Here is a 23,540-nt window from a genome sequence, read left to right as displayed (position 1 = left end):
TTTTAAAGAAACTCTCTGTTTGTAGTCGTTTGATTAAATTTCAAAGATCCGGATTAATTGATTGGTGGGCTTTGGTGAGAGAGATCTAGAGGGAATCTCTTCCCATCTACAAGCACTTAGCCACCGGTTAGTGCCTTAATAAGATACCAATTGTTAGTCTAAGAGAGGTCAAAAGCATATAAGAAAGGAATAGAGTTCTCTCCGTTCCTATTCCTATCACCTTCCATCCCCACCTCTCACATTTTAAGATAGAAAAATAGTACTTGCATCACAAGGAATGCACATATCCCACTTCTTCTTGCTCATTTTCTACTTTTTACAAATAGCGTATATTTTTTGTTTAACTTTTATAATTAGAATCTTTTAATCTTCATTTGAAGACCATTATTGCAAGAAACTATTTGAATTGAAAATCGTTTATACATCCAAATATATAGAACAAATCGACGGTCCAAATACCATCTACTAAACCGCGAATGTTATTTTTTACATTTGGAAGACTAAACAATCTCTTATTTGAGTGAGTTTTTGTAGAGATATTCTTCAAAAGAAAATAAAAAATTGAACGGTTTTGATTAAAATTTATATAGTAAAAATACGTTACTCACAATGAGTTAGATATATGTATTTCCCGCGTGATGAGATGCAAGTATTATTCAACAAAATAGTCATTAACTCTAAATATTAATTAAGATCATCTGGAGGGGATATTTGGAGACGTATAATACATCTTTTGTTGACCAAAAGGCTCTTCCTCTCTCTTGCCCCTCGTCCTTCTTCTCTTTCTCACTCATCAGTCTTCTTCTTCGATTCTCATCGTTCTTTTCCTTTCTCTTCAAATAACTCAACCTTAAACCGTGAACCCTCTATCAACCTGAAACCGTGAACCCTCTACGGAACACCTTGTTCGCTCTCCATCACTAATCATTCTTTTGCTTCTGTCAGCATCATTCGTCGTTCTCACTCATTCTTCTTCTTCTTCATTATCTCTAAATAGAGGCTCGACATTGCCCGCCCAGCGATGGATTTCGGATTCTAAATATCGGTAGTCTTAATCAAGGTACGCTAGACACTAGTTGAATAACATACTGGGACCTAATGCTTATGCGCCCAGCAGCCGATTTAAGTAGATTTATTATATATCACGTCAATAAGTTTGATAGTACAAAATGAAAGTTCAAGTGACTATGAGTTTGTAATACTTTACGAAATATTTTTCAGAGGTTGTATGAATTTATAATGAATTTACAAAATAATTAAAGTGTCAACTTATGCTATAAAAAATATCCATTGAGTACTGCACTATCATTTTATTGATTAAAATGCTAGGTGACACAACTTGATTGGATAACAATTAAAAGAATATGGAGTTGGTCACATGGGAAATGGAGAGAGAAAGTCTTTCTTCTTCGTTGGAACCAAGGTCCAAGAGCAGCAGAGCCATGGTGGTTTTTTCTGTATTCCTCTTCGTTTGAAATTAGATTTTTCTTCTTGGTTCAAATATTCTATTGCACAAAATCTGCATAGTCATGGTGGTATTCTCTCTTTTACCACCTTTCTAGATTGTTGGGTGGTCCTCAAAAGTCCTCACAAGCACTTCTTCGGACTTCCTAGTGCTCGGGTCCATATATGCACTTGCCCCTGCACTCGGCCATGCCATTTTCAGTTGGCCCTAGGGTGGCAACCTAGTGGAGACCTCGTGTGAGCCCGTCGACTTCGCTCGTGTAGTTTGCTTCCCCATCATCGTCTTCTGCTGTAGTGTCGTGTGAATCCTCTGCTTCTCAGGCGTCATCGTACTAAAATATTAAATAACAAAGTGCATAAACAAAAAAAGTACAATTGGTCTTCAACAGGAAAAAAAATATAGTGGACCATTTTGTTTTATTAATGTGAGCATGCAATTGAGAAACACAATAGACATATAAAAGTAAGTCTTGGCTCATTTACAGAACAAAATAAGTTGGGTTTTGCTCGCGTTGGTCTTGCGCGGACTCTGTTACTATCAGGGGATGGTTTGAATATCTAATGTAATAAAATTGAATTAAAAGAGGAAGCAAGATAACACGAACTCAAAATTAAATCATTTTCCCATGATTTTCAAGGCCTAAAGGTTGATGAATAAAAAACAAAAAGAGAGAGGAATGTTTCTCCTATGGGTCCAATGAGCCGAAGCCCAGGGCCATGAGACCTAGAACTAACTTAAGACCCCTAAACAACTAACGGCTGTTTCATTTTTTTAGTTTTTGGAATTTTTGTTTCACTTAAAAAAAATAAAAATAAAAAATTTAAAGCTGAAGACTCGTTACCATGGTAACTAGTTCTAGTCACTGTTTTAAAAATCCCTGCTTAGTGCCGTCTAGGCGCTAGGTGGTTGGCCACCGTCCCGATTAATGCTTAAGTGTTTGAAAATGAAGAAATTGTGATTAGACTTACTGAGGCACCTGCCTAGTCTGGCTAGGCACCCGTCAAGCCCGTCCAGACCCGCCTAGGCACCCCGTCTAAGTTGCGACTCACTTAGATAGAAAATAAATAACTTTATTTTGCATTTTATTTTTTCTAATAAATTGTAAGAGACTTGTTGAATACTTAAATGAACACACATTATATGTTTGTTTCCCATGTTTTCATGATGTTCCAAAAACTTATAATATATGTCATTCTATTTTATAATTTGAGATTATATATATTTTAAGTATAAATAGACATTTATCTCCAATGACGAGCACCATTTTTTTTTTTTTTTTTCACTTTCTTTGCTTTTCATGGATCACAATATATTGTTGTCCAAACCTTTAGAAACAGTGCATGTATGTAGTGTATTTCCCTCGACCTTAAATTGGACTATAGTCACTAATAAGGATCACTGTAACCATTTAGATGAGCAAGATCAACAAAGTATTTTACCATTGTGAACACATGCTAGCACAACATTAATAGGAACTCATAGCTCACTGTAACCGTCTGGATATTCAAACATTCACTATCAAAAATTACCATTTGTCCGACATACCCAATTTCGTGGGGCAAATGAACTTACACGACGGAAAAAAAAATTGATCGATTAAAAGCGATCAACATTTGAAGTTTTTTCAAAGGCTTTAGGCGACAAAAACAATTTCAATGGACAAAGTAACTGTTAGGTTGATATTTTACGTATATTTTTTAACTCCTTACTTATTATTTAACAACTGGACTGCTGCTACGTGAGATTTGTGCTGGAATTTGGGCCTTAGCAAGTTAGTCCAATTTGTGTTTATCAGTTGGCCCATTATAACTAAAAAGTGGCGGCTGGACTTCTCTTACAAGGAAAAGGGTTTTAATTCATTATTGGATGTAGACAAAGAAAGAAAAGAGGAAGCATATACAATTTAAGTTGCTGCATAATTTAAGCATATTTTTCATCTTGAGTAATTGTTATTGTGCGTTATTGTTATTAAATAGATGGGCATTATTTGTGTTAAAAACTAAATTGTGACTGCTAAGTTGAGTTTAGGGGATTGTTTCTCATAACAATTACCATGAATTACATAGTTGAGTAGATATATTAGTTATGATTTGTGCAATTTCGTATAATTATCTATTAAGCATAAAGGGTTTCGATTATCTATATATGTGGCTAGATATAGCATGGGTTGATAGTTAGAAACACATTTAGTATATTTTGATAGGAAATATTGATGAATCAAGGGATAATTGCTAGCAACATGGAAATAATTTGATGTTAATATGAAGAATGGAGTTAGATGGGATTGAGAACGAGTAACTTGAAATCCTAGTGTTTCCATGTATTAATCTTTCATAATTCATTCAGTTTGTTTCTTGTTTGATCAATCGTTATTTTCAAGCATTTCGTTTGTTTTGCATATTCAAATTTTTCAACGAAGGTCTTGTTTTATTTAATTTTAGTTTAAAGTTAATCGCATAAGTAAGATTAGGTTAGTTTGATCATTGTTAGAACGACATTCGAATTATCATTATATTACTGAGCCATAATATTTGTGACAGCCCTTCCCGAAAATATCAAAAACGTATGTGTGAAAAGACTACTTTGCCCCTAGTTCGCTTCTTTTACGTTTATTGGTTGTTTTGTGTGGTGTTGGCATGTGTTGGGCCACACACTCACACTCTCACTCTCCCTAACCCTCTGTCCCTTTCCCTGTGACTGTCCCGAGTTCCCTTTCCCTTCCTCTTCCTTCGTAAATGTACGGACACACACACAAGCACACTAAACACTCACGGATCGAAGGAACTAAACCCATATTCGAGCTCGTGAGGCTGGGAGGAGTCCAGTCGTACCATTTTCAGGTAAGAACTCCATCGTTTTCACGTCGATTTCACGAAGTCCGATTTGGGGTACTATTCATGCACACGTGATTTCTCACATTTTAGGGAAAATGAAGCTTGTAGGTAGCTTGGTAAGGTCCCAAGGAGTCTCGGAGTAGTTCGTTTGAAGGAATTGGACGTCGGGATCGCCGTATTCGAAGTTGGCCGGAATTGGAGTGTGGTGACAGGTGAGATCTCGTGGTTTTAACCCTTAAAAGTGGTATATTCGTGTTCTCCTAGGTCTAAGCTTCAAATTGGTAGTAATTTTGTCAAATTTGGGTGAAAAACGAACGAGATATCAACGTTTGAAATTTTTCCAATTTTCCGACGCCGACGACGGCGCGGGAGGTTCGCCGGAGAAGGAGACGGAATATTCCGTCAGACTTGCGGAATATTCCTGACGCCGTTAACGGAATCCGTTATAACTAACGGAATATTCCTAACGTCGTCAGTTGACGCCGTCAGCGTGCCAGGCACGTGCCTTCGCGTGGGGGCGCGTGCGGCAGTGAAAAATTATTCTAAAAATTTGGGTGTGATCCTGAGGTTGTGTAGAGCACGTTGGTATATTCATTTGTCCAATTTGAGCAATGTATGAGAAGTTGTTACGAGAAGTTGGTTATGTGCTTTAAAATTAACGTTTTTATAATTGTTTCGCATATAGGTGATACGTATCCCGAGGACGAGCGTGGTCACTCGAGGCAGGGGGGCTACGACCCTTCCACATACCAGTGAGTGGGTTTTTGGTTTTCCGTATATACCTATATACTTATATTTTCCCAGAAATTGATTTGAATTGTCATTTGCCATATGCCATACATTAGATTATCGTTATTTATGCATCATTGGCTACGTTATTAGTTGCATACATATACATATGCATATTGGGTGCTGTGGACGCACAGGTAAGTGCCAGGTAAGTGTTATTCATGTTTACTTTCAGTAGTGATTCGAGATACTTAGAGAGCTCATAACCTGCACCCCCGATGTTAGTGCTCCCGCCCAGAGTAGGGCACAATCCTTCACGTGATGTTCACCTCCCGCACCACACGCTCAGCTTGGATCCAAGTTAGGTGCACAGTCCTGTCGTACAGACCACATTAGGTGGTTCCGACTCGTAGGTGACCCGCGATTATTTGCACAGCCTTCACGTGATCGTAGCACTAGAGCGTTTATATATGTTATACCCAGGCCTGTCGTATAGACCACTTTAGGTGGTTCCGACTTGTGGGCAGGTTCAGTTATTGAGTTTGAGATTTGAGCTCTACATGCAGCCGTACAGGTCACGTTAGGTGACTCTGGCTGCCAGATTATATGTTATTGTTATGATTTATACCTGAGCACTTACATTTCATTCTGAGATTTCGACATGGCATATTCTTGAGCATGTTTGGCATATCTATACATACGTATATGTGTTTATTCTCTGGGAAGTATACAGGTTCTACGGCGAGGGGTTAGAATGTATTTTACTAAATGGTTTTCGAAAAGCTTTGTTTTTGCCCACTCACACTTTTGTTTTGCGCCCCTCCAAGTTCTAGTTGTCTAGCAGGTTCGGTGGTTTCCCTGAGGGCTTTCCCGGCATTTCTGACAGACGATCACCAGCGTAGGGTCACCTTCGGGTGTACTGTTTTCATATCATTTTCTTTTGGACTGCTGTAGACTTATTGCTCTGAACTTAGCGTCCCACTTACGCTAGCACTTTTTTTATCACCTTATGTTGCTAGTTTTTAATTATTCATACTTTTTATATTACTATTTTATTAGCTTCCACACGTGCACATGGTTACGTCACCTCCGCGTGGTGGCCAGCACGCCCTGATCTCGGTCGGGGTGTGTCAATATTCACTTGCAATTATTATCTAACTATATAAAGGCGGGCGTAGATCTATGAATAGGAGATGTTGTGCAAGTAAGCTAAGTCAGTCTGGATCTAAACAAAGTAGCTTTCTAACTTAGTGCTTGTGCTAAGCTCATTATCACAAGAAGTTTTGGGCGCCGCTGTCTTGGATCGAGTTTATTTAATTTAGTTTTGTGATATTTTTATTTATTTTCATTTATTTATTTGTTTATTTTTTTAGGATCATTCTCACTCTTTTTCAATTTTTTTCTTGAAGGTGAATGCTTGGTATGCGTTTACGCCCCAAACTCGGGGTTGGTGGAAAAAAAAAAAAAAAATCCCACGCTTGGTGCGAGAGCAAAAATAAAAATAAATACGGAAAACAAATTGTAGACATCGAAATTTCAAATCTTTCGTGTTCACACAAATTTCTCTTACAAAAATAGCTCCAAAATCCTAACAGGGTGTACAAAATAGTAAAACTCTTAAATCTCTTGTCTAATACAATCTCAGCTCATCAATCACCTGTCTTGCCAAATGACTCATTTGTAAAATAAAAGGTGAGGGGTGAGCAACAACTACCATTGCTCAATGAGTAGAATATATAATATGCCAGTCAAGCGATGTCGTTTTACACACTCTAGAAAATACAATAATAATATCAAAGCTTTAGCCACGTAGTGCCCTATCATATCATCCCTTTATGTGTTCATTATATCCTTCATAAATTGTAACTCACCACGTGACCCCTAATGGCCAGTCTACCCTAATGTCACCGTGTGCAGTTTACATTTATCTCTCGGATTAATGCACACCCTTAAACCCTAGCTCTCCCTGTTTCTCTTATGTATAAAATCTACGTAAACTGCATGCACTGCGTTCTTACATATTTGATGATTACCTATTTTCCCACACAAGAGGTGTCGACATAAGGTAATAAAAGGCTTTAAAACATTACACCTCTTGCTTAACTCTACCACCTTATGCTAAATCAAGCTTAGTCATTAAGTGAGTAGTCCAAATGCATGAAAGTGTAACCACCAACTGACAAGTAGCTTCGTAGACTTTCCACCTCTAGCTTTAGTGAAGTCAACTTATGCTAAGCTATAAATCTTAGTCATGCAATAGTAAGCATGAATCAAATGCATGCTACATGCATAACATCCAAGATGGTTAAAATATACTAAGCTTTTATAGTTTATTCTAATCTCTAAATAAAATATAAAAATATGGGATCTCACAGTTCGTCGGATTGTGTACTACTTGAGTTTGAACCGAAAATTGAGAAAAGACTTTGTGAAATCCGCAAGGAACAAAAGGAAAATAGTGAGACAGAAAACAGATAAGAGAACAAGATGATGTTAGTTCATAATGAAACAATAGGCGACCTTGATATCCAACCATTCCAAAATCACCATCAAGCATTGTTCTCTTTGCTATCGCCTGAAATTACGAGTTGAAGAATATTCGTTTTGATATGATGCATTCTTTCATGGAATGAGTACTGAAGACCCATTGGCTTATATTAGAGATATCTTCAAAATGGTGTCCAACATGGCATTGTCAGAAGGAGTCACCGAGGAACTTCTTGATGAAGGTCTTTCGATACATTGTGAAAGACAAAGCGAAGACATGATTGAATTCCTTGAGGCTTGGAACCTTGATGAGTTAAATTGACATTTAGACTAAATTCTTGTAGAAATTCTTTTTGACTCAGAAGACCTATACATTGAGTGATAATATCATGCAATTCACTCAATAGGTAGATGAGACATTTTTTGAGGCATGGGAGGGATTAAATAATATGAAAATTCAGTGTCCGCACTATAGTTTGCATACTCTTGTTCTCATGCAGATATTTTATAAAGGATTAACAATTTCAAGCAAAGCTATAGTGAACAACTATGCAGGGGGATAAATTAAGAATAAGACGCCAGCTGAATGTTAAGCATTTTTTTATACTCTAGCACTTAAAATGTAACATCTTGAAGCAAGAGGAAAGCGTGTTGGAATTTTTTTAGATTAACGATTCAAATGCTAATGTTTTTGCTTCAAAGGCTCAAGTCGATACGATTGCTAGTAAACTTGAAACTTTTCTTTATATGAACAGGAGAGCACCAGTTCAAGAGATTTGTTCCATATGTGCCATTCCTAGTCATGCCACAGTTGTTTGTCCGTATGGAGTTGATTTTCTGGAATTTGTTCAAGAGCAAGCGAACATGGTGAATGCACACAGACAGTCAGGTAATGATCTAGAATGCACATAGACGTTCGAGTAATGATCCATACTCAGATACTTATAACCAAAGATGGAGAAATCACTCTAATATCTCATGAAACAACAATCAGAATGTGCAAAAGCCAACACTGGTTTTACAACCTCAAGAGAAGAAGAATAATTTGGAAGATATCATGCTCAACTTGCCGGTGACGTAAACATTCTTTCATTCCATACAAATTAGTTTATGAGTAAAATTGAGACAACTCTTCAGAACCAGGCTACTTTGATAAAAAAATTTGGAGGTTCAAATGGGCTAGCTAGCTTATACATTGACTGTTAGGGAAAAATGTTATTTTCCAAGCAAAATTGTAGTTAATCTGAGAAGCCAAGAGCAAGCAAAAGCAATAACTTTTCTGAAAGGAAAACATGTGAAGGCTGGAGCAAATTTGGTACCAAATTTTGAGGAGGAAGAGGTCCAAGGGCGACCCTGAGAGTAGCTAAAGTAGGCGCCCGCATAAGGCCCTCTCTTTGGAGGGGCTCTAATATATATACCCTATTTGTCAACCAAAAGAGGGTGAAAAGACAAATTAGTCTTCTATCACACAAAAAAATGATGGGCAATAATGCAATTAAATTTTACTGTTTTATTTTTTTTGAAGCCTCACTTATAGGAGATGTTAAAATACCTCTAATATTAAAAAAAAAAAAAAAAAAAAACCAAAAACAAAAACCTCCCACTCCCTCCACGTTCTCTCTCCCTCTCTCTCCCCTTCTCATTTTTAAAAAAAATGTGTTCATACACACAAAGTGTGTATGTCACAACCTGGCCCGAGCCCCCACCACATCTTGGGCTCGACTCCATCGTAGCACGATATTGTCCACTTTAGGCCCCGACCACGCCTTCACCGTTTTGTTTCTGGGAACTTACACGAGAACTTCCCAGTAGGTCACCTATCTTGGGAATGCTCTCGCACGAACTCGCTTAACTTCAGAGTTCCAACGGAACTCGAAGCCAGTGAGCTCTCAAAAAGCCTCTTGCTAGGTAGAGATGGGAATATACATATGTTGACCCTAAAAATTACAAAACCTACGTGGCGCGCAGGCCGAGTAACTAATAAGCTAACTATGTCCTTCGGTCGAATGCGGGGCGTGCCAACTCGTCGGCCAAGCTCGGCCGAGGAGTAAAATTTGTTGATGTTGCGTTGAGCGCGTCGCTGACTTCTTTAACTTGCGATTGCGACCGAGGAAGGAACACTCTCGGTCTCTGGGTTCTACAGCCTGAAGACAAGGCTGCTAATTCTGCGGAGTTCACAAATCGTCCGAGCCCGATTCGGTCACTGTGATTATATTCGTGAGAGTATAAGCACGTCGAATCGAGACCAAGGTGTATGGGCACAGGTACTCGAACGTGATGTATGTCTTGATGGTAAACGTAGTTCGGCCGTCGGAATGCCGAACCCTGAAACTCACTTGTGAGTATCCAATCATAAAACCACTCGGCGACCAGTACGCCGAGCAATGTAATTCGTAACACCTAACTATGCCGAGAAGGCTAGCAAGGTGACCTCTGCCAACAAAGGTTCGAAAACCTTTCTCGACCGAGACTTGGATAGATAATCGGTCGACCTCCACGCAGTGCTGTTTATCCAAACTGAAGATGCTTCTCGGTCGGCTGATTCTGCGGCAGCAGTGCTGTTTATCCAAACTGAAGGTGCTCGCCGGGCGCTTCCACAGTGCTGTTTATCCAAACTGAAGGTGTGTCGGCAGGAAAAGAAAAGGAAAAAATCTCAAGGTGTTGAGAGGTTTTGCGCAGGGCAATTGTATGCTGATTTGAAGGTCCTTTCTGTTTGCATGATTTCTTGTATTTATAGTGCCTCATTCCTTGAAACCGACTCCGATTTGGATTGGGAGTCCTTGTCCCATTTCGCTTCTTCCTCGAACAAACCTACTCCTACTGGGATTCTGAATTTTCCTTCTTTTCGGGACTTCATTCCTTGCTGGTCGAGAATCCTAGTTGCACCAGGACTTCCTCGACCTTTCTATTTATCTGGACTACTTATGATAGGATTTGGCCGACCCTGTTAGCTGGCCCGGGCCCTATTATTCGGCCCATAGTATTTATCATCTCCTTGGGCCGAGCACATCCTGCTGCTCGGCCCAGCAATAATATTTTGGGCCCAAACATTGCCCCCTCGCTTCTGAGGTCGCCGACCGTTAACTCTTGGTCGGGCCTCGACCTTGAAGAAGCGAAAACGTTTATTGCTTTTTTGAACTTTACTTAATGACCGTTATTCCTGCGCATTTATGAGGCATGATTGCACTTTCCTTATTGCCCCCAAAGCATGGCCACGTGTCGATTCTCCACCGCTCTTAAAACTTTCAATCGTGGGCCTCGAAACCGTGCACTAACTGGAACGTCTTATCCTCATTAATGCCTTAAAACTGGCGTCGCACGCAATCGTGCGTCCTGGATTTTCGACTCCACGATCCCCTCTTCGCAGGTTCCCAAAATATCCGAAATGATTGAGCCTTTCCTGGTTAAATTTCCCTCCAATTTGAACCAGTGCTTTTCGAATCCCAGACGTTTGATATTCATCCTGAAAGGCCTATAAATACCCATATTTCTGCCATTCGCCTTTTACGCTTTCAGAAATTCTAAAATCTCAATTTCCTCATCCTTGTTCGTTCAAATCAAACCTTCCAGTTCTTCCTTCTGCAATACCTTCTTTTTCCAGAAACATCTCTTCTCCACAAATGGCCTCCTTCATTTCAAAGCTCTCTGATGAGATCAACAAGTGCAAGGATTTCATCGATCCGAGCGCCGTCAAGACGCTACGATTTGAAGAAGACATGGCCACCACCCACCAAATTCTGGGTCCCCTCTTCAGAGACGTAGTGCCGTCGTCTGTCACTAACCTGCTCAAGGAGCAGTGCTTAACACCCCTGCTGCAGGGGTTCGACTGGTCGAAATGGACTCTGGCGCGGCCTCAGGGAGCCTGGCCCTCGACTACTACGGCTTGGGCTGCCTGGGTCGACCGAATGAGCACCTTCTTCTCTAAGAGGCTCTCGGTATCTATGATGCCATTATTCTATCAACCATGGAGATTGCCATGGATAAGGAGTTGCTCCTGGCGGCCCTGAGTTTATGGTGTTCGGCCACCAACACCATGGTCATGCCTTTCGGCCCCCTCGGCCCCACTATCCTCGACATTTCGGCCATCCTTGGGACTTCCCTGGCCGGCCTTCCTATTGACGCCGCCCTTTCCGGATACCCTTCTCCTCTTGACCTGAAGGCACTATTCGAAGAAAGGGCCGTCGAGACGCTAAGCCGGGGCGATCGGGAGCCTTCAAGGGAAGAAGTTCAGAAGCTCCACAAGAACTTCTTCAACTACAACACGCTCATCCTTCATTTCGCCGGCCGAGGTGAGGAAGGCCTTAGGAAGGGAGAGCACGAGGCCTTCCTCTTCTACTGGTATAACAAGTTCATCTGTTGTACCAGGTCAAACAAGTGCCTGGTGGAGAACATGCCGGTGGCCCAGGCACTGGCTAATGGTCGCTTGCTGGCGCTCAGTCCAGCCATACTCGCCAACCTCTACCGTTGCCTGGCTGAGGCGACCATTGGCAAAATTGACCCGTACCAGAACGGACCCCTCTGGGTGTTCCAACTCTGGTTGCAGGTCTACTTCTCCACCCTTCGACAGGAGGTTCCTGCCTTTGAACGAACGGCCGCCCTCGGCCTTCAACTGGCTTCTCGACCGGCACCACCTCACCGAGCCGATGAGGTCTTTAAACACTTCCTCAGCCTCGACGTCCTCTCGGATGATGAGTTCCTGGTGTGCCGGCGCCAGGAATACCCTTCCTCGCTCAGGCTTGCCACGGCAGCATGGGCCGAGTACGAGGATGCGGACATCCGTCGGTGCTGGGGGTCGTTTGTTCTGGCCCGCGACCTTCCTTTGGGTTGCGATGCCCGCCGAGCCGGCTGGGAGGTCTATCACCCCCACTTCCTCGCCCGGCAGCTCGGCTATCTTCAAGGCTGTCCCGTCCCTCTGCTTGCCTCTCGGTCTCTCCTGAGTCGGGGGCGTCTTACCGGTTCCTCCGAAAGGGAATGTAAGACGTCGGACCAGGAGTTCCAGGAGAAATGCAGGAAGTTTCGGCTTCGGCCGACGGTTCCTGAATCTCTGGGAACCGATACCTTCGGGGACTGGTGGGAGGAGTATACCGGCGACTTCTTTGGCGCCCCGGCCGAAGATCTGGTGAGGAAGATCTTTGGCGACCGTCCCAGGTCAACATCCTCGACTCAACCCAAGGAGTCAGCCCAAGGTATTCTCTCCGTTTTTCTTCTCTTTTTTTTTTTTATTTTTTTTTTTTATGTTACTAATTACCTTGCTCTTCAGGGGGTCGTGGGTCGAGGACGGTCGAAGTGGTCGCCGCGGTAGCAAGGACGAAGAAGCTGATGCCCAAGAAGAGGACCCTTGTCACTGAGCGCACGGTCCCTTCCAAACGCCCCCACCGAGAGGACGAGCCGGCGGAGGAGGCCCATCGTCCTTCTAAACGCGTCAAGAAATTGGCGAAGAAGGGCGACCGAGAAATTCATGTCGTCCCCAGTGACACTACTGGGACGCCTGCTCCCGCCGGCTCTCCTTCTGTGCCGGCTGCCCCGGCATCTCCAATCCCGATTCCTTCAGCCGTCTCCCTGGCCGATCCAATCGTCGCACTTGCTCCAGCTTCGGAGCCAGTCGTGGCGCCTGAAATGGGGAAGTCGGCTGCACCTGCCGAAGCTCCCTCGACTCCAACGGTCGTTTTGGAGGTATAATTCTGCTTCCACTTGTTTCTTTAGGTTTTTGGTCGTAATGCTAACTATTTTCTCCTTTTGTTCAGGATGTCGAGAGCGAGAGTGACGAAGTCCCGTTGCAACGCCGCCGTCGACCAGTCAATTCTCCTCCCGTTCGTCCTCCTACAGTCGAGGCGACCGCTTGACCGCGCTCTCCTGCGGCGAATCGTGGCAAGAGACCGATGGCCGATCCTGAGGTCACGGTCGAAACGCCGATCCATCCGCAGGATGAAGATCCTCCCATTCCTCCACAGGAAGTCTCTTCGGCCTTTGTAAGTCTCGTTTCTTTTGTATTGATTTTTTTTGTGACGTTTTTGTTTTTAAAAACTATTAAATGTCAGGTGCCCGAACATTCATTTCACCGACAATTTTATGCGCCGAGGGGCGTTGTCTATATTTCCTGGCCACCGTCGTGGCCATCAAATGTAGATGACCTCCATCGGCCGCGTGAATTGCGTAGCGGTCTGAGGCACTGGGCTCGGCCATTAAGTTCCCTGGGTTCGAGCAATGACCCAGAGGGCATGGCCGAAGTCTCCTCTCGGCAGGTCTAAAACAATCTCCTTTTTCTTTATGCACTACATCACGACGTCTTACTTTTCTTCACACAATTTCCTTTTCATGTGCAGCCATCGTGGGAAGTGGAGCTCGACGCTCTTCTTCAAAGCACGACCGGTGAGACCGGTTCTTCTGCCGCCCCGGCCGAATCGGCGGGAGCCACGCCCGCCGAAGTCTTCGTGAAGCTGCACGAAGTCTTGTCTCTAACTGCTTCCCAAGCTCTCCGGTGCAAGGGCCTTGACTCTGTTGGAGAGTGTCTCAATGACCTCGCCAGCGATGGTCACCTGAGCCCGGAGGGTATCTCGTTCCTCACCGATCTCCTGGAGCGGACTCGGCAACACTTTCTCATCTTCGAGCGAGCCCTACAAGCCGAGGATGAATTGAAGGTGGCCAAGGTTGATAGGAGCATATTCATGCGACTTAAATGGCTTGTTCTCGTGCATTTACGTTATGTTTCTTTAGTTATTTTAGTACTTTAAGCTATTTTCGTGTGTTTGTAGGTCCAAAGGGCTAAAGGAGCAAAAAGATGCATTTTGGAGACTTTTGGAGCACTTTTGGGCTAAGGATGGATAGCTTATGCTTGGAGCCAAAGTGTTGGACGAAATTGAAGACCTAATTGAAGACCAAAGTGTTGGAACCTTGTTCCCTTTAGTTCTAGGACATTTAAACCTTTTCTTTATCCATTGCACATGCATCTCCATAAACCATCAACACATTTTCATCCTTAAATCTGCCCAAAAGCCGTGCATCACACATGCATTTCCAGCTCCCCCCTCTTGCATTCCCATCACATTCCACATGCACTTCCACCTTTCCTCCACCATTCATACACTTTCCAGCCATCTTCCACACCCTTTAATCATTCAAACATACACCCATTCACCACCAGAAATCCTCTCAAAACCGTGCATTTCATGTTCATTCCAACCTTTAATCCACATGCACTCCCTTTAAATAATCAACCCACATGCACATTCAATCATTCACACCACTCATTGCCGTGGCCTCCCTTTGCATTCACATGCATCTCACTTCATCATTTCAGCCACAAAGCCATTCCACATGCACCCTAGATTCTAATCAGCCACTTCACATGCACATTCAACATTCCAGAAAATACCCATGCCGTGCACATGCATTCATCATCTTCCCCCCCTTTACATTTCAGCCACACATTCACCCACATGCACCATTCAAACATACACCACCAGAAATCATCATTGCCGTGGCTCTCCCTCCACTTTCCAGCATCCCATTTCCATCCTTGCACATGCTATCACCATGCATTCACATGCACTTGTTCCTCCATCATTCCATCCTTTAATTCACTCACATAGCTTTAATTCACATGCAAACACATTGCATTACCATTCACCACAGAAAAACACCATCATTGCCGAGCCTAATTCCCTTTGCATCCATTCCACATGCATTCACTTCATCATTGCAGCCACATTTCCACCCACATCCATTTAATTCACATGCTTTCACATGCATTTTCAGCCATGCACATTCACCTTGCATTTGCAGAAAATCCACTTCCTTTGCACATGCATTCATCATCATCACTCTAGTTTTAATTCACATGCATTTCAGATTGCATTCCATTCATTCCACCCTTTAAACACATGCATTTTCAGCACCAACAACACTCATTGCCGTGCACATTCACTCACCATACCATTCCAGCATTAGCACATGCAACCTAGCTGTCATGTTCCCCCCATTTCACCTATAAATACTCGTTCATTCATTCTCATCCATACACAATCCATTTCACAACAGAAATTGGTCCCTTGGGGCCGTGCCCTTCACAAAGTCCATCCATTCCATTCATAAACTCATCCATTGCAGAAATGTAGACATCAAACCACCCTTGTGCCGTGCCTTCCCTTACAATCCAAACACCATCCTTCCATTTCCACCACTCCCCAAACCATTCACACCATCAAACTATCCCTAGACCTTGTGCTACAACGAAGAGGAAGAGAAGAGTGCCTAAAACGTTCATACAATTCAAGTTTGAGTTGTTGGAATGTTTAGGTGTTTCTTTGATTTCAATGTTTAAATTCAATTCTCTTTGTTTTGTACCATGAGGAACTAAATCCCCTTTAGCTAGGGGGTGATTTGAATATATGTTTATGCTTGCATTTTGATTTGATTACTTCTAATTGCGTTTCTTAAGTTGTGGATTCAATTTGTTTAACCGTTTGATTGATAACTTATTTATGTATGTTTATTGAGAATGCGCGCTTAATTTTCATGCATGAATATGACGCTAGAATATAAGTGAGTTTCACCTAATCGTTATGAACTTATATTCACAAGTAGCGGAGGTTGCTTATAAACAATCGCGTTAAACGAATTCTTGGCATAAGTTTCATGCAATCATAGTAACGAATGCCTCGTCAATACTTATAATTTTCATAGAGCGTAATGATTCTTGCTTGTATCTCTATTATGCAATCATGTAGGGGACTTGTGGGGAATGCTTTGGATTGTCGTATGCAATCATCCAATTCAATAACGTTAGGAAGATTTGAAGGTTAATTTAAGCGGACCTAATTAACTTGGAGTGTTGAGAATTAATGATTTGTTGAAATGCAATTGGAAATCATTTTATTATGCAAGTATAACATGTATGGAGATGAACCCCTTAGCTAACTTTCCATCCATTTGTTCTTTCTTTTCTTGTTTTTGTTTTCATGTTTAATTTAACTTGTTATTCAATTATGTTAAACATGTGAAACTAATTTCTTTTTAGTTAGAGGCGAATTTGAAGCCATGAACATATGTTGGTTATGATTTGATTTACTCCAGTTATGAATTCATGAACTTTAGATGTGGGTTACTTTTCTGTTTTGATTAAGAACTTGTTTATGTATGTGGGTTGAGGGTCGACACTTAATTTGCATGCCTAAACTTGATGCTAGGATATAAGGGAATTTCACCTAATCGTTATGAACTTATATTCATGAGTAGTAAAGATCGCTAGTCACGATTGTGTTTAGTAAACCCTAGGCTAGATTAACATGCGTATTCCATAGTTATGAATGCCTAGTCGATGTTTATGATTTCCGTTGAACTTAATGATCTTTGTTGAATGTCTCTATCATGTGTATTCCATGGTTAGGGACTTTGATTAGGAATAATTTGGTTGTAATGCGTATCCCATTCAATCCAATGAATCTAGGGAAATCTGAAAGTTAGTTTAAGCGAACCTAATTAACTTGGAGCATTGTCATTCATCGTTTGTTGAAGTCATAACTGGGAGTCAAATTATTTGCTTATGTTCATGTGTGGATAAGGAACCCTCTAACTAGTTTTTCATCATTTTATTTCATTAATTTCGTTTTTAGAATCTGTTTTATTTCCAAGTTTCTGTTTTAGTTTAAATTCATCCAAAACCAATCCCCCATTTATTTTAAAGTGTTAGATTAGTTAGAAATACATTGAGTTTGTGTTTATGAGTGTTTTGATTCATTTTATTTCCCAATTTCGTCCAAATTCACCAAAGTGCTCAAAACTGCCCAGAAAGTGATTTTAAGGCAGTTTTGAGTGTTTTGGGTGATGTTTGAGTCTTTTGGTTTGTTTTAGTGTTTTAAAGTTTAGTTTTGCATTTTTTTGAGTCTAGTATAGTGTTTTATATTGTGTTTTTACGTTTGAATCAAGCCTTAATCTTAAATTCGTCCAACATTAGGTTTAAGGTCAGAAACTGCCTAGTTAGTGTTTTTAGGCAGTTTTGAGTCTATTGAACTTGTTTTGAGTCCTTTGAGTCTTTGTGAACGTTTTTAACTTTGTTTTTACGTTTTTGAGTCAAATCCAAGTGATTAACAATCCCTCCTAATCCCCGGTCCAGAACGATCCCTACTTATACATATACTACAATTTGACGAAAAGAGGGTTTAATTTGTGTGCGTATAAATCACGCATCAAAGGTCGCGCATGAGGCTGGCCGAGTAGAGATGGAGGCGATCAAGGCGAAGAAAGCAAAGCTGACCGAGTTTGATCGTCAGATCTCTGACCTCCAACGTCAGATTTCTGACCTTCAACGGCAAAGGTCGGCTGCTGCTTCCGAGCTGGAGAAAGACTTTGAGGCTAACAAGGCTCGGCTGACGGCCTTCGCTACCGGTGTACGGCGTATCCAGCAACTGCAGTGTAACAAGAAGACACGGCAGGCTGAGATAATTTTGAGCGAAGCGAAGTGGCTGGAGCTGAAGGCTGCCCTTGAGACTTTCCTCCCTTCGACCCCTTAGGATTTCACCATTGTATTTGTATTTGTTTTTCTTGTAATGATTTTTTTTTGCTATCAATACAATGGTCGTTTTGCTATTAATACAATGGTTGTCTTGCTATTAATACAATGGTCTTACTCTTGCATTTCCCATGTAATTGGATAGTACTTCTTTAAAAACTTTCCATTAATCGACAACTTATGAACTGAACCCGTCCGATCTCTTAGATGATATGCCCCCTTGCCGAGTACTTTGTGAACGATGAATGGCCCTTCCCAATTCGGCGACCACTTACCAAATCTGGGGTCTTTAATCCCAACAGGCAACACAGTTTGCCAAACCAATTCTCCTTCGCCGAACGTTTTTTGTCTTACACGCTGATTATACGCTCGCTCGGCAATTTTCTTTTTTGCTACTAACAAGTTAACTGCATCGATTCGACTTTCTTCCAAGTCTTCTAACTCTTGTCGCATCGCTTGACTATATTCAATACTGTACAAATCACTCTGCTCGATTACTCGCAATGAACTTATACTCAATTCGACCGGTAACATGGCGTCGTGTCCATAAGTTAACGCGTAAGGAGTGGTTCCAGTGGCCGACCGAGGTGAAGTTCGGTATGCCCATAATGCTTCACTTAACTTCAAATGCCACAACCCAGGTTTCTCTTTTACCATTTTTTCAAGGATGCCGATCAACACTTTGTTGCTTGCCTCGGCCTGTCCGTTTGCCGGTGGGTAGTACGGCGTAGATTGCTCGAGTCGGATATTCAAACTTGCCGCGTATTCCCTAAACTTATCGGCCGTAAATATAGTGCCATTATCAGTTATGATCGTTTTTGGCACGCCGAATCTGGTCACAATATTCTCCTCTACGAAGTTGCATACCTCTTTAGCCGTTAATTCGGCGTATGACCTTGCCTCGACCCACTTAGTGAAATAGTCAGTTGCTACAATTATCCATGCGTGTTTCGCTGCCCCCGATGATGGCGTAATTTTGCCAATTACATCCATTGCCCAACCCCTGAACGGCCATGGTTTAGTAACCGAGTGTAGCAATTCGACCGGGGCTCTCTGCACGGGTCCATGAATCTGGCATGATACGCATCTCCGCGCATATTCGATGCAATCCTTTAATATATTGGGCCAGAAATAACCGTGTCGTCGGAGCAACCAGCGCATCTTTCGTCCAGATTGGTGCGCTCCGCAAATTCCTTCATGTACCTCGGCCATTACTTGGGCAGCCTCGTGTGGGCCGAGGCACAATAGTAGTAAACCATCTTCGCCCTTGCGATATAATTCATTTTGATACGACACGTAATTCGTCGCGAGCACCTTCGTTCTTCGGTCGTGTTTCCCATTGGGGTTATTGAGGTACCGTAACATCGTCTTTCTCCAATCGTCCGGTTCTACTTCGACAGCACATACTTCTATGGGATCTCCTCATTCTAATAGGGATGGGAGCGACATCACCCTTGTACGTATTACGTGCGCGCGTTGGAGAGTTTGCTGATTAATCAAAACGGGGTACGAGCGTTGACCCGTGTTCGCAATTTCCACAATTCGACTTAGTTTGCCCCCCATGAGTTGTGCTCCGGAGGCGATCTGGGCGAGTTCATCGGCGTCAGTATTGTGGAGACGTGAAATGTGTTCAAATGTGATTTGGTCGAACGACTCGACCAGGTAAGTGGCGACCATGTGATAGGGAGCTAAAGTACAACTCATTCAACGAAACACGTCGTTCAGTTGGTTAATCACAAGTTCGGAATCACCAAGGACGAGAACGCGGGGGGCCCGCATATCGTGTAAAACATGGAGGTCGATAATGAGGGCTTCATACTCGGCCTGATTATTGGTGCAGCTGAAATCTAACTTGAGAGAAAAATACCATCGGCAGTGGTCAGGCGACTGAATTGCGATACCGACATCTGCCGAGGTCGAAGTACTGGAACCATCAAAATGCATAGTCCAATGGTTATCGCGTGTGGTGACGAAACCGATGTCGACGTCGCCTCCCTCAATACCATAAAGGGATGGGTGTTGTGCCAGGAAGTCGACGAGGGCTTGCCCCTTGACGACCTTTTGTGGTACATATTGAAGGCTGAACTCGGATAAGGCGAGTGTCCATTTCCCAATTCGGCCTTTGACCATAGGCCGAGTCAGCATGTAACGAATTACGTCGGTTTGGGCGATGACCTGCGTAACTGTGGGGAGCATGTAATGCCGAAGCTTGGATGCGGCGAAAAACAACGCTAAGCAAAGTTTTTCGACAGGGGAATAATTAAGTTCTGGTGAATTCAGGTTTCGGCTAAGGTAAAAGATAGCTTGTTCGCGACCGACGTTGTTATCTTGTGCGAGTAGGCACCCAATGGATTCAGCAGCTGCCGAAATGTACAATTTAAGGGGTTTGTTGCGACAAGGTGGAACGAGCACAGGTGGGGTGGAAAGGGCCACCTTGATTTGCGTAAATGCAGCTTGATGCTCTTCGCGCCATTCAAATCGGTCGGTCTCCTTCAGTTTAAGGAGTGTAGAGAATGCTCTCATTTTACCGGCCGAATTGGCGATGAAACGACGGAGGAAATTAATCTGCCCGAGTAACGACTGGAGCTGTTTCTTTGTCGTCGGTGGTGGGGCGCTAATGATGGCGCGGGCTTTATTTTCGTCGACCTCGATGCCGCGATGGTGCACCAAAAATCCTAGAAAATTACCGGCCGAAACACCGAAAGCACACTTGGCCGGGTTCATCTTGAGGTTGTTTTTGCGCATGCGAAGGAACACTTGCCTCAGGTCGTCCAGGTGTGTTTGACGACGTTTGGATTTTACAACCACATCATCGATATAAACTTCGACGATTGTACCGATTAAGTCGTGGAAAATCATATTCATGGCTCGTTGGTATGTGGCGCCGGCATTCTTGAGGCCGAAAGGCATGACTACCCATTCGTAAGTACCAAGTGCCCCCGGGCAACGGAAAGCCGTCTTGTGGACGTCAGCTTCGGCGATGAAAATCTGGTTATAACCCGCATGACTGTCCATAAAAGATAGCAGTTCATGATTAGCTGCGACATCAATTAATAAATCTGAGATCGGCATCGTATATTCATCCTTGGGAGTAGCCAGATTTAGATTACGGAAATCGATGCAAATGCGAAGGGCACCGTTTTTCTTTAATACGGGGACGATATTGGCCAACCATTCGACATACCGAGCGGTCCTAATAAACCCGGCTTTTAGAAGCCGAACTAATTCTTCCTTAATGCCGAGTTGTACTTCGTTTGAAAATCGGCGAGGAGGCTGTCGAAAAGGCTTACACCCCTCCTTGATGCGTAGCTCATGCTCTACAAGGTTTCGGTCGAGGCCTGGCATTTCATGATAACTCCACGCAAAGCAATCTTTAAATTCATGGAGTAGTTTACGGAGTTCGACCTTCATGGACGGTGGGAGTAACGCACTAATAAACAATGTTCGAGGATCCTCGGCCGTGCCGACGTTCACTTCCTCTAACGGGTCCTTGACTTGAGGTCGATGGTCTTCGAGTTCGGCCGGCGCAGCCTGAACTTTATCGAAAGATAGAACGGGGCCGTTATCTGCTTCGGCCAGAAATTCGATTAAATTGACGCCAGAATGTGGTTGCTTGGTAATGGCATACCAATGGGCCAGCAGACGTTCCATTGTAGATGAAACCGCGGCCTGACGCCGTTCTTGTGTGGTGTGCTCAATCATCGGCATTGATAACCAAGTTCGCTAAGCCAAGTCTCGTCGAATCCTGTTGGACAGTCTCGGCGACGACCTCAATCACTTTTTGTACTGAAATTCTCGTCGGCCGTCCATCCTCGTTAAGGCCTTGGAGGGTAATGTAGCCGACGTGATCATCATAATAGCGAGCCTGAATCATGTTGGTTTCAAATGGTTGGTTATCGGCTGGGTGAACTACGACCGATTTGCCATCCCAAAATATGAGGACTTGGTATAATGATGAAGGAATGCAACTGGTTTGGTGGATCCAGTCGCGGCCAAGTAATGCGTTATAATCCGTCTTGGAATCAATGACAAAGAATGCCGTCATGTGTTGACGACCGGCAATGCTAACTTCCAACGGGAGCACCCCTTTGGTCTGAGATTTGTCACCAACAAAGCTGCTCATAGTGATCCCTGACGGAATGAGTTCATTATCAGAACGGCGTAAAGCCTTCATGACGGATATTGGCATAATGTTGACTGTGGCTCCACAGTCGACAAATACTTTAGAAATGGCAAATCCTTCGATGTGAGCCGTGACATACAACGGCTTCAGGTGTTGGAGATTAACCGAGGAGGAGCGGGGAAATAGCTCGGCCAAAGCTGCCTTGAGGTTATCTCCGCTCTGGTTTTCTCGGTCGTCGTCGTTTACGACGAAGTCTACTTGTGTGGCTTCCTCGGCAACTATGTCCCCGTCCAAGAAACTTGACTGGTGGGTACTCGGTTGGAATTCAGCTGGTAGAACGTGTACCATACTAATCTCCATCTGTTCGAGGACCGAGGGGCCCATTGGGTCATGGTCGTCGTCTTCCGGAGAACTATCCTCTGTAGCAGTCGTCGGAAAATCCTCGATCAAACTTTTGAGTTCCTCGGTAAGAGCCGATATCCGAGACGTGGGAACCAAATCGAGTGCGGGTGAGCCATTTCCTTCGACGATGTGGACTGCCAAAGATTTATGTTGGTCCTTTGTTACACGGGCTCGTTCTTCATATGCAATACGGGCGTTCCTCGTGTCCAGATAGGTATCCAATCATGCTATCCGTTTTTCCTCGTCGGCCGTGAGGCTGAAGAGCGATACAGCCGAGAAGACTTCGAAATGATAGCGTAAATGCTGAAGGTCTTCGAGCGAAAAGGGTAATTCGGCGGCGTCAATATCTGTATAAGGATCGACCTCAAAACCAAGGACCCGAGCCTCCCGTATATGTTGAAACCTAGCTTTAATGGCTGGATCAGAAGTTTTCTGGATAATTTGCTCGGCATCAGGGCAAGTTAGCGCTAAGTCGAGGGCTTCCTGACATGCCTTGGGGAGTCCGTACAAGTCATTTGCGGAGTATTTCTTATGAAATTCTCGCATGTATTCCATGGATGCACCGAGGAATGGAGGGTGTAAGTTGCGCCGTATTTTGATAAACGGCTCGCGCGGTGGTAACGGAGAAAGTTTCCTTTCGGCCTCTTGTGTAAAGTACTCTAGACGAGCTCTCGTTTCCCCAGGCCGGAGAAGGATCTTAATACGTTTCTCAGCCTCCTCAATGGTGGTTTCGAAATCAGCATCTGCTACTTTCTTCCCTTCGGCTAACTCGGTCATGATAGTCGGGGTTGGCCGTTCGCTACTATCTTCCACGGCCTTTTTTGGTTGCCATTGGTTGGCCGGGCTGGCCTGCGCTTCTCGTCGCCGAGCCATGCAATCTATCCGTTGACGACGACGTTTTTGGGATTTGGACAGCGCCGTATACAAACCAGTCGGAGAATTGTAACTGTACCAGCGTTGATCCGATGTCCTTGGTGGTTTGAAAGTTTTGCG

At 43.3% G+C, this 23,540-nt stretch overlaps 1 non-coding gene across 1 annotated transcript; it reads right to left on the bottom strand.

The window, feature by feature from the left end:
* Positions 1-7,886: 7,886 nt before the first annotated feature.
* LOC125473803 lies at positions 7,887-7,993 on the bottom strand. The gene has a single exon (XR_007255615.1). It is a non-coding gene; the product is annotated as a small nucleolar RNA R71 (small nucleolar RNA).
* Between the last annotated feature and the right edge of the window lie 15,547 nt (positions 7,994-23,540).

This window comes from the organism of the source record quoted next, unplaced genomic scaffold, assembly GCF_019419815.1.
Source record: "Pyrus x bretschneideri cultivar Hongxiangsu unplaced genomic scaffold, Pyrus_bretschneideri_v1 Contig97, whole genome shotgun sequence".
Classification (NCBI taxonomy): domain Eukaryota; kingdom Viridiplantae; phylum Streptophyta; class Magnoliopsida; order Rosales; family Rosaceae; genus Pyrus; species Pyrus x bretschneideri.
Note: the sequence above shows the minus strand (reverse complement) of the source record. Positions and strands in the feature narration are given on the sequence as shown.